Source organism: Ranitomeya imitator, unplaced genomic scaffold (assembly GCF_032444005.1).
Source record: "Ranitomeya imitator isolate aRanImi1 unplaced genomic scaffold, aRanImi1.pri SCAFFOLD_640, whole genome shotgun sequence".
NCBI classification, from domain to species: Eukaryota; Metazoa; Chordata; class Amphibia; order Anura; family Dendrobatidae; genus Ranitomeya; species Ranitomeya imitator.
The window spans coordinates 27,984-37,573 of NW_027193463.1; the positions used below are offsets into that span (position 1 = coordinate 27,984).

General features: G+C 40.2%; 17 non-coding genes across 17 annotated transcripts; 6 read left to right on the forward strand and 11 right to left on the reverse strand.

Moving 5' to 3' along the window:
- Window positions 1-530: 530 nt before the first annotated feature.
- Window positions 531-602, reverse strand: TRNAE-UUC (transfer RNA glutamic acid (anticodon UUC)). Its single transcript has one exon. It is a non-coding gene; the product is annotated as a tRNA-Glu (tRNA).
- An 88-nt stretch (window positions 603-690) lies between these two features.
- On the forward strand, window positions 691-763 carry TRNAM-CAU (transfer RNA methionine (anticodon CAU)). Its single transcript has one exon. It is a non-coding gene; the product is annotated as a tRNA-Met (tRNA).
- Window positions 764-1,085: 322 nt separating this feature from the next.
- On the reverse strand, window positions 1,086-1,157 carry TRNAE-CUC (transfer RNA glutamic acid (anticodon CUC)). The gene has a single exon. It is a non-coding gene; the product is annotated as a tRNA-Glu (tRNA).
- A 1,081-nt stretch (window positions 1,158-2,238) lies between these two features.
- TRNAE-UUC (transfer RNA glutamic acid (anticodon UUC)) lies at window positions 2,239-2,310 on the reverse strand. Its single transcript has one exon. It is a non-coding gene; the product is annotated as a tRNA-Glu (tRNA).
- An 88-nt stretch (window positions 2,311-2,398) lies between these two features.
- TRNAM-CAU (transfer RNA methionine (anticodon CAU)) lies at window positions 2,399-2,471 on the forward strand. Its single transcript has one exon. It is a non-coding gene; the product is annotated as a tRNA-Met (tRNA).
- Window positions 2,472-2,793: 322 nt separating this feature from the next.
- Window positions 2,794-2,865, reverse strand: TRNAE-CUC (transfer RNA glutamic acid (anticodon CUC)). The gene has a single exon. It is a non-coding gene; the product is annotated as a tRNA-Glu (tRNA).
- Window positions 2,866-3,945: 1,080 nt separating this feature from the next.
- TRNAE-UUC (transfer RNA glutamic acid (anticodon UUC)) lies at window positions 3,946-4,017 on the reverse strand. The gene has a single exon. It is a non-coding gene; the product is annotated as a tRNA-Glu (tRNA).
- Window positions 4,018-4,105: 88 nt separating this feature from the next.
- Window positions 4,106-4,178, forward strand: TRNAM-CAU (transfer RNA methionine (anticodon CAU)). The gene has a single exon. It is a non-coding gene; the product is annotated as a tRNA-Met (tRNA).
- A 322-nt stretch (window positions 4,179-4,500) lies between these two features.
- TRNAE-CUC (transfer RNA glutamic acid (anticodon CUC)) lies at window positions 4,501-4,572 on the reverse strand. Its single transcript has one exon. It is a non-coding gene; the product is annotated as a tRNA-Glu (tRNA).
- Window positions 4,573-5,653: 1,081 nt separating this feature from the next.
- TRNAE-UUC (transfer RNA glutamic acid (anticodon UUC)) lies at window positions 5,654-5,725 on the reverse strand. The gene has a single exon. It is a non-coding gene; the product is annotated as a tRNA-Glu (tRNA).
- An 88-nt stretch (window positions 5,726-5,813) lies between these two features.
- TRNAM-CAU (transfer RNA methionine (anticodon CAU)) lies at window positions 5,814-5,886 on the forward strand. Its single transcript has one exon. It is a non-coding gene; the product is annotated as a tRNA-Met (tRNA).
- A 320-nt stretch (window positions 5,887-6,206) lies between these two features.
- TRNAE-CUC (transfer RNA glutamic acid (anticodon CUC)) lies at window positions 6,207-6,278 on the reverse strand. The gene has a single exon. It is a non-coding gene; the product is annotated as a tRNA-Glu (tRNA).
- A 1,084-nt stretch (window positions 6,279-7,362) lies between these two features.
- Window positions 7,363-7,434, reverse strand: TRNAE-UUC (transfer RNA glutamic acid (anticodon UUC)). Its single transcript has one exon. It is a non-coding gene; the product is annotated as a tRNA-Glu (tRNA).
- An 88-nt stretch (window positions 7,435-7,522) lies between these two features.
- Window positions 7,523-7,595, forward strand: TRNAM-CAU (transfer RNA methionine (anticodon CAU)). The gene has a single exon. It is a non-coding gene; the product is annotated as a tRNA-Met (tRNA).
- Window positions 7,596-7,916: 321 nt separating this feature from the next.
- On the reverse strand, window positions 7,917-7,988 carry TRNAE-CUC (transfer RNA glutamic acid (anticodon CUC)). The gene has a single exon. It is a non-coding gene; the product is annotated as a tRNA-Glu (tRNA).
- Window positions 7,989-9,067: 1,079 nt separating this feature from the next.
- TRNAE-UUC (transfer RNA glutamic acid (anticodon UUC)) lies at window positions 9,068-9,139 on the reverse strand. The gene has a single exon. It is a non-coding gene; the product is annotated as a tRNA-Glu (tRNA).
- Window positions 9,140-9,227: 88 nt separating this feature from the next.
- On the forward strand, window positions 9,228-9,300 carry TRNAM-CAU (transfer RNA methionine (anticodon CAU)). Its single transcript has one exon. It is a non-coding gene; the product is annotated as a tRNA-Met (tRNA).
- The last annotated feature ends 290 nt before the right edge of the window (window positions 9,301-9,590 follow it).

Below are 9,590 nucleotides of genomic sequence, written 5' to 3' on the forward strand. Positions count from 1 at the left end.
CCGCATGGGGCAAGCTTTACACTAACCAACAAGACAGGTTTAAAAAAAAAAAAAAAAAAAAAAAAAAAAAAAAAGAAGTTTTTTGCTTTGATTAAATCAATTTTACATTACTAAAGCTAAAACTTTCCACATGAACACCATAATTAGCATATCAGTTGGCAATCTGAAGAATATGAGTTTATTCCTCACATGTGGTACTACTCCCTCCTTTTCTCAGGAGACTGTGTTACCAACTCAGAACTTTCCCATTAATTTCTGAAATGTTTCCGATTGGAAATGAAGTAGGAGCCCTAATGACAGACAGAACACATGGATTGTTGGGCCCCTAACACTTTGGAGTAAAAAGGTGTAGTTGAGAATGAGTTAAGCTATGAAACAAAATTAAATCTTGTGCAAAAGGTCAGAATGAATGAAAAATACCCTGGTGTTCAGCATTTTTGACTGCAAAGTGCAAATTCTATCTGAAGTACTTTTATTTGCAAAACACATTTCAGTCTTTGAATGTTGGCAGTAGTACAGAAAAAAGTGAATTCCCATACCGGGAGTCGAACCCGGGCCGCCTGGGTGAAAACCAGGAATCCTAACCGCTAGACCATATGGGAATAGATACCTTCAAGCTCGTTGACAATATGAAAAAAATAAGTTTCGTGCCTTGCACAAGAAGTGTCTGCAGATTAGCTTGTGTGTCTTGCCTCGTTAGCGCAGTAGGTAGCGCGTCAGTCTCATAATCTGAAGGTCGTGAGTTCGATCCTCACACGGGGCAGCATATTCCTCTTTTCTTAAGAGATATTGTCCCCAATTTAGAACTTTCCCTTTCAGTTCTAAAACGATTCTGATAATTAAGGAATTGTGAGCCCAAATGACAGACAGTACAAATGGGTTGTTGAGTCTCTTAACACCTTTGGTGTAAAAAGAGGTAGTTGGGAATGATTTGAGCTATGAAACCAAACTCAGTCTTGCGCCAAAAGTCGCAATGAATGGACAAAAAGCTGGTGCTCAGCATTTTTGACGGTTAAGTCCAAATTGTACCTGAGATACGTTTGACTGAAAATAACGCATCAGTAGTTAGTACAGAAAAGGGTACTTTCCCATACCGGGAGTCGAACCCGGGCCGCCTGGGTGAGAACCAGGAATCCTAACCGCTAGACCATATGGGAAATGATGCATAGCGGTATCAGTGACAATGTAAAAAAAAGAAGTTTACTACTTGACACAAGAAACTTCTGCAGTTCAATTTGCGCAACTTGCCTCCTTAACACAGTAGGAAGCAAATCCGTCTCATAAGCTAAAGGTTGAACTTTTGATGCTCAGAAGAGGCACTGGCCCCTTGTTTTTTCAATCAATTCTGTCTCCATCTTTGCTAGAGAGCCACCGATTTTTCCCATTCAGTACCAAAACATAACCGATTGCAGCAAAGAGGAGAGCTCTAATAACAGACAGGGAAAAAAGGGTTGCTGAGTCCCTTAAAACCTAGGAGTTACAAGTGAGAAATAAGAATGGTTTGAGCGTTGACCTCAAATGGTATGTGGTGCAAATAAATAACCCAAAACTCTGGTGGTTGACATTTTTGCTGCATAGAGCAGTTCCAACCTAAACTGATTCCATCTACAAGGTTTGTGGCAGTTTTTGAATGTGCGTACATATGCCAAAGGAGGTCACTCCCATAGCAGGAATTGAACCAGTCAACCAGCGATGCTAGGTCCTTTTCCGCATGGGGCAAGCTTTACACTAACCAACAAGACAGGTTTAAAAAAAAAAAAAAAAAAAAAAAAAAAAAAAAAAGAAGTTTTTTGCTTTGATTAAATCAATTTTACATTACTAAAGCTAAAACTTTCCACATGAACACCATAATTAGCATATCAGTTGGCAATCTGAAGAATATGAGTTTATTCCTCACATGTGGTACTACTCCCTCCTTTTCTCAGGAGACTGTGTTACCAACTCAGAACTTTCCCATTAATTTCTGAAATGTTTCCGATTGGAAATGAAGTAGGAGCCCTAATGACAGACAGAACACATGGATTGTTGGGCCCCTAACACTTTGGAGTAAAAAGGTGTAGTTGAGAATGAGTTAAGCTATGAAACAAAATTAAATCTTGTGCAAAAGGTCAGAATGAATGAAAAATACCCTGGTGTTCAGCATTTTTGACTGCAAAGTGCAAATTCTATCTGAAGTACTTTTATTTGCAAAACACATTTCAGTCTTTGAATGTTGGCAGTAGTACAGAAAAAAGTGAATTCCCATACCGGGAGTCGAACCCGGGCCGCCTGGGTGAAAACCAGGAATCCTAACCGCTAGACCATATGGGAATAGATACCTTCAAGCTCGTTGACAATATGAAAAAAATAAGTTTCGTGCCTTGCACAAGAAGTGTCTGCAGATTAGCTTGTGTGTCTTGCCTCGTTAGCGCAGTAGGTAGCGCGTCAGTCTCATAATCTGAAGGTCGTGAGTTCGATCCTCACACGGGGCAGCATATTCCTCTTTTCTTAAGAGATATTGTCCCCAATTTAGAACTTTCCCTTTCAGTTCTAAAACGATTCTGATAATTAAGGAATTGTGAGCCCAAATGACAGACAGTACAAATGGGTTGTTGAGTCTCTTAACACCTTTGGTGTAAAAAGAGGTAGTTGGGAATGATTTGAGCTATGAAACCAAACTCAGTCTTGCGCCAAAAGTCGCAATGAATGGACAAAAAGCTGGTGCTCAGCATTTTTGACGGTTAAGTCCAAATTGTACCTGAGATACGTTTGACTGAAAATAACGCATCAGTAGTTAGTACAGAAAAGGGTACTTTCCCATACCGGGAGTCGAACCCGGGCCGCCTGGGTGAGAACCAGGAATCCTAACCGCTAGACCATATGGGAAATGATGCATAGCGGTATCAGTGACAATGTAAAAAAAAGAAGTTTACTACTTGACACAAGAAACTTCTGCAGTTCAATTTGCGCAACTTGCCTCCTTAACACAGTAGGAAGCAAATCCGTCTCATAAGCTAAAGGTTGAACTTTTGATGCTCAGAAGAGGCACTGGCCCCTTGTTTTTTCAATCAATTCTGTCTCCATCTTTGCTAGAGAGCCACCGATTTTTCCCATTCAGTACCAAAACATAACCGATTGCAGCAAAGAGGAGAGCTCTAATAACAGACAGGGAAAAAAGGGTTGCTGAGTCCCTTAAAACCTAGGAGTTACAAGTGAGAAATAAGAATGGTTTGAGCGTTGACCTCAAATGGTATGTGGTGCAAATAAATAACCCAAAACTCTGGTGGTTGACATTTTTGCTGCATAGAGCAGTTCCAACCTAAACTGATTCCATCTACAAGGTTTGTGGCAGTTTTTGAATGTGCGTACATATGCCAAAGGAGGTCACTCCCATAGCAGGAATTGAACCAGTCAACCAGCGATGCTAGGTCCTTTTCCGCATGGGGCAAGCTTTACACTAACCAACAAGACAGGTTTAAAAAAAAAAAAAAAAAAAAAAAAAAAAAAAAAGAAGTTTTTTGCTTTGATTAAATCAATTTTACATTACTAAAGCTAAAACTTTCCACATGAACACCATAATTAGCATATCAGTTGGCAATCTGAAGAATATGAGTTTATTCCTCACATGTGGTACTACTCCCTCCTTTTCTCAGGAGACTGTGTTACCAACTCAGAACTTTCCCATTAATTTCTGAAATGTTTCCGATTGGAAATGAAGTAGGAGCCCTAATGACAGACAGAACACATGGATTGTTGGGCCCCTAACACTTTGGAGTAAAAAGGTGTAGTTGAGAATGAGTTAAGCTATGAAACAAAATTAAATCTTGTGCAAAAGGTCAGAATGAATGAAAAATACCCTGGTGTTCAGCATTTTTGACTGCAAAGTGCAAATTCTATCTGAAGTACTTTTATTTGCAAAACACATTTCAGTCTTTGAATGTTGGCAGTAGTACAGAAAAAAGTGAATTCCCATACCGGGAGTCGAACCCGGGCCGCCTGGGTGAAAACCAGGAATCCTAACCGCTAGACCATATGGGAATAGATACCTTCAAGCTCGTTGACAATATGAAAAAAATAAGTTTCGTGCCTTGCACAAGAAGTGTCTGCAGATTAGCTTGTGTGTCTTGCCTCGTTAGCGCAGTAGGTAGCGCGTCAGTCTCATAATCTGAAGGTCGTGAGTTCGATCCTCACACGGGGCAGCATATTCCTCTTTTCTTAAGAGATATTGTCCCCAATTTAGAACTTTCCCTTTCAGTTCTAAAACGATTCTGATAATTAAGGAATTGTGAGCCCAAATGACAGACAGTACAAATGGGTTGTTGAGTCTCTTAACACCTTTGGTGTAAAAAGAGGTAGTTGGGAATGATTTGAGCTATGAAACCAAACTCAGTCTTGCGCCAAAAGTCGCAATGAATGGACAAAAAGCTGGTGCTCAGCATTTTTGACGGTTAAGTCCAAATTGTACCTGAGATACGTTTGACTGAAAATAACGCATCAGTAGTTAGTACAGAAAAGGGTACTTTCCCATACCGGGAGTCGAACCCGGGCCGCCTGGGTGAGAACCAGGAATCCTAACCGCTAGACCATATGGGAAATGATGCATAGCGGTATCAGTGACAATGTAAAAAAAAGAAGTTTACTACTTGACACAAGAAACTTCTGCAGTTCAATTTGCGCAACTTGCCTCCTTAACACAGTAGGAAGCAAATCCGTCTCATAAGCTAAAGGTTGAACTTTTGATGCTCAGAAGAGGCACTGGCCCCTTGTTTTTTCAATCAATTCTGTCTCCATCTTTGCTAGAGAGCCACCGATTTTTCCCATTCAGTACCAAAACATAACCGATTGCAGCAAAGAGGAGAGCTCTAATAACAGACAGGGAAAAAAGGGTTGCTGAGTCCCTTAAAACCTAGGAGTTACAAGTGAGAAATAAGAATGGTTTGAGCGTTGACCTCAAATGGTATGTGGTGCAAATAAATAACCCAAAACTCTGGTGGTTGACATTTTTGCTGCATAGAGCAGTTCCAACCTAAACTGATTCCATCTACAAGGTTTGTGGCAGTTTTTGAATGTGCGTACATATGCCAAAGGAGGTCACTCCCATAGCAGGAATTGAACCAGTCAACCAGCGATGCTAGGTCCTTTTCCGCATGGGGCAAGCTTTACACTAACCAACAAGACAGGTTTAAAAAAAAAAAAAAAAAAAAAAAAAAAAAAAAAAGAAGTTTTTTGCTTTGATTAAATCAATTTTACATTACTAAAGCTAAAACTTTCCACATGAACACCATAATTAGCATATCAGTTGGCAATCTGAAGAATATGAGTTTATTCCTCACATGTGGTACTACTCCCTCCTTTTCTCAGGAGACTGTGTTACCAACTCAGAACTTTCCCATTAATTTCTGAAATGTTTCCGATTGGAAATGAAGTAGGAGCCCTAATGACAGACAGAACACATGGATTGTTGGGCCCCTAACACTTTGGAGTAAAAAGGTGTAGTTGAGAATGAGTTAAGCTATGAAACAAAATTAAATCTTGTGCAAAAGGTCAGAATGAATGAAAAATACCCTGGTGTTCAGCATTTTTGACTGCAAAGTGCAAATTCTATCTGAAGTACTTTTATTTGCAAAACACATTTCAGTCTTTGAATGTTGGCAGTAGTACAGAAAAAAGTGAATTCCCATACCGGGAGTCGAACCCGGGCCGCCTGGGTGAAAACCAGGAATCCTAACCGCTAGACCATATGGGAATAGATACCTTCAAGCTCGTTGACAATATGAAAAAAATAAGTTTCGTGCCTTGCACAAGAAGTGTCTGCAGATTAGCTTGTGTGTCTTGCCTCGTTAGCGCAGTAGGTAGCGCGTCAGTCTCATAATCTGAAGGTCGTGAGTTCGATCCTCACACGGGGCAGCATATTCCTCTTTTCTTAAGAGATATTGTCCCCAATTTAGAACTTTCCCTTTCAGTTCTAAAACGATTCTGATAATTAAGGAATTGTGAGCCAAATGACAGACAGTACAAATGGGTTGTTGAGTCTCTTAACACCTTTGTGTAAAAAGAGGTAGTTGGGAATGATTTGAGCTATGAAACCAAACTCAGTCTTGCGCCAAAAGTCGCAATGAATGGACAAAAAGCTGGTGCTCAGCATTTTTGACGGTTAAGTCCAAATTGTACCTGAGATACGTTTGACTGAAAATAACGCATCAGTAGTTAGTACAGAAAAGGGTACTTTCCCATACCGGGAGTCGAACCCGGGCCGCCTGGGTGAGAACCAGGAATCCTAACCGCTAGACCATATGGGAAATGATGCATAGCGGTATCAGTGACAATGTAAAAAAAAGAAGTTTACTACTTGACACAAGAAACTTCTGCAGTTCAATTTGCGCAACTTGCCTCCTTAACACAGTAGGAAGCAAATCCGTCTCATAAGCTAAAGGTTGAACTTTTGATGCTCAGAAGAGGCACTGGCCCCTTGTTTTTTTCAATCAATTCTGTCTCCATCTTTGCTAGAGAGCCACCGATTTTTCCCATTCAGTACCAAAACATAACCGATTGCAGCAAAGAGGAGAGCTCTAATAACAGACAGGGAAAAAAGGGTTGCTGAGTCCCTTAAAACCTAGGAGTTACAAGTGAGAAATAAGAATGGTTTGAGCGTTGACCCTCAAATGGTATGTGGTGCAAATAAATAACCCAAAACTCTGGTGGTTGACATTTTTGCTGCATAGAGCAGTTCCAACCTAAACTGATTCCATCTACAAGGTTTGTGGCAGTTTTTGAATGTGCGTACATATGCCAAAGGAGGTCACTCCCATAGCAGGAATTGAACCAGTCAAACCAGCGATGCTAGGTCCTTTTCCGCATGGGGCAAGCTTACACTAACCAACAAGACAGGTTTAAAAAAAAAAAAAAAAAAAAAAAAAAAAAAAAAGAAGGTTTTTTGCTTTGATTAAATCAATTTTACATTACTAAAGCTAAAACTTTCCACATGAACACCCATAATTAGCATATCAGTTGGCAATCTGAAGAATATGAGTTTATTCCTCACATGTGGTACTACTCCCTCCTTTTCTCAGGAGACTGTGTTACCAACTCAGAACTTTCCCATTAATTTCTGAAATGTTTCCGATTGGAAATGAAGTAGGAGCCCTAATGACAGACAGAACACATGGATTGTTGGGCCCCTAACACTTTGGAGTAAAAAGGTGTAGTTGAGAATGAGTTAAGCTATGAAACAAAATTAAATCTTGTGCAAAAGGTCAGAATGAATGAAAAATACCCTGGTGTTCAGCATTTTTGACTGCAAAGTGCAAATTCTATCTGAAGTACTTTTATTTGCAAAACACATTTCAGTCTTTGAATGTTGGCAGTAGTACAGAAAAAAGTGAATTCCCATACCGGGAGTCGAACCCGGGCCGCCTGGGTGAAAACCAGGAATCCTAACCGCTAGACCATATGGGAATAGATACCTTCAAGCTCGTTGACAATATGAAAAAAATAAGTTTCGTGCCTTGCACAAGAAGTGTCTGCAGATTAGCTTGTGTGTCTTGCCTCGTTAGCGCAGTAGGTAGCGCGTCAGTCTCATAATCTGAAGGTCGTGAGTTCGATCCTCACACGGGGCAGCATATTCCTCTTTTCTTAAGAGATATTGTCCCCAATTTAGAACTTTCCCTTTCAGTTCTAAAACGATTCTGATAATTAAGGAATTGTGAGCCCAAATGACAGACAGTACAAATGGGTTGTTGAGTCTCTAACACCTTTGGTGTAAAAAGAGGTAGTTGGGAATGATTTGAGCTATGAAACCAAACTCAGTCTTGCGCCAAAAGTCGCAATGAATGGACAAAAAGCTGGTGCTCAGCATTTTTGACGGTTAAGTCCAAATTGTACCTGAGATACGTTTGACTGAAAATAACGCATCAGTAGTTAGTACAGAAAAGGGTACTTTCCCATACCGGGAGTCGAACCCGGGCCGCCTGGGTGAGAACCAGGAATCCTAACCGCTAGACCATATGGGAAATGATGCATAGCGGTATCAGTGACAATGTAAAAAAAAGAAGTTTACTACTTGACACAAGAAACTTCTGCAGTTCAATTTGCGCAACTTGCCTCCTTAACACAGTAGAAGCAAATCCGTCTCATAAGCTAAAGGTTGAACTTTTGATGCTCAGAAGAGGCACTGGCCCCTTGTTTTTTCAATCAATTCTGTCTCCATCTTTGCTAGAGAGCCACCGATTTTTCCCATTCAGTACCAAAACATAACCGATTGCAGCAAAGAGGAGAGCTCTAATAACAGACAGGGAAAAAAGGGTTGCTGAGTCCCTTAAAACCTAGGAGTTACAAGTGAGAAATAAGAATGGTTTGAGCGTTGACCTCAAATGGTATGTGGTGCAAATAAATAACCCAAAACTCTGGTGGTTGACATTTTTGCTGCATAGAGCAGTTCCAACCTAAACTGATTCCATCTACAAGGTTTGTGGCAGTTTTTGAATGTGCGTACATATGCCAAAGGAGGTCACTCCCATAGCAGGAATTGAACCAGTCAACCAGCGATGCTAGGTCCTTTTCCGCATGGGGCAAGCTTTACACTAACCAACAAGACAGGTTTAAAAAAAAAAAAAAAAAAAAAAAAAAAAAAAAAGAAGTTTTTTGCTTTGATTAAATCAATTTTACATTACTAAAGCTAAAACTTTCCACATGAACACCATAATTAGCATATCAGTTGGCAATCTGAAGAATATGAGTTTATTCCTCACATGTGGTACTACTCCTCCTTTTCTCAGGAGACTGTGTTACCAACTCAGAACTTTCCCATTAATTTCTGAAATGTTTCCGATTGGAAATGAAGTAGGAGCCCTAATGACAGACAGAACCACATGGATTGTTGGGCCCCTAACACTTTGGAGTAAAAAGGTGTAGTTGAGAATGAGTTAAGCTATGAAACAAAATTAAATCTTGTGCAAAAGGTCAGAATGAATGAAAAATACCCTGGTGTTCAGCATTTTTGACTGCAAAGTGCAAATTCTATCTGAAGTACTTTTATTTGCAAAACACATTTCAGTCTTTGAATGTTGGCAGTAGTACAGAAAAAAGTGAATTCCCATACCGGGAGTCGAACCCGGGCCGCCTGGGTGAAAACCAGGAATCCTAACCGCTAGACCATATGGGAATAGATACCTTCAAGCTCGTTGACAATATGAAAAAAATAAGTTTCGTGCCTTGCACAAGAAGTGTCTGCAGATTAGCTTGTGTGTCTTGCCTCGTTAGCGCAGTAGGTAGCGCGTCAGTCTCATAATCTGAAGGTCGTGAGTTCGATCCTCACACGGGGCAGCATATTCCTCTTTTCTTAAGAGATATTGTCCCCAATTTAGAACTTTCCCTTCAGTTCTAAAAACGATTCTGATAATTAAGGAATTGTGAGCCCAAATGACAGACAGTACAAATGGGTTGTTGAGTCTCTTAACACCTTTGGTGTAAAAAGAGGTAGTTGGGAATGATTTGAGCTATGAAAACCAAACTCAGTCTTGCGCCAAAAGTCGCAATGAATGGACAAAAAGCTGGTGCTCAGCATTTTTGACGGTTAAGTCCAAATTGTACCTGAGATACGTTTGACTGAAAAT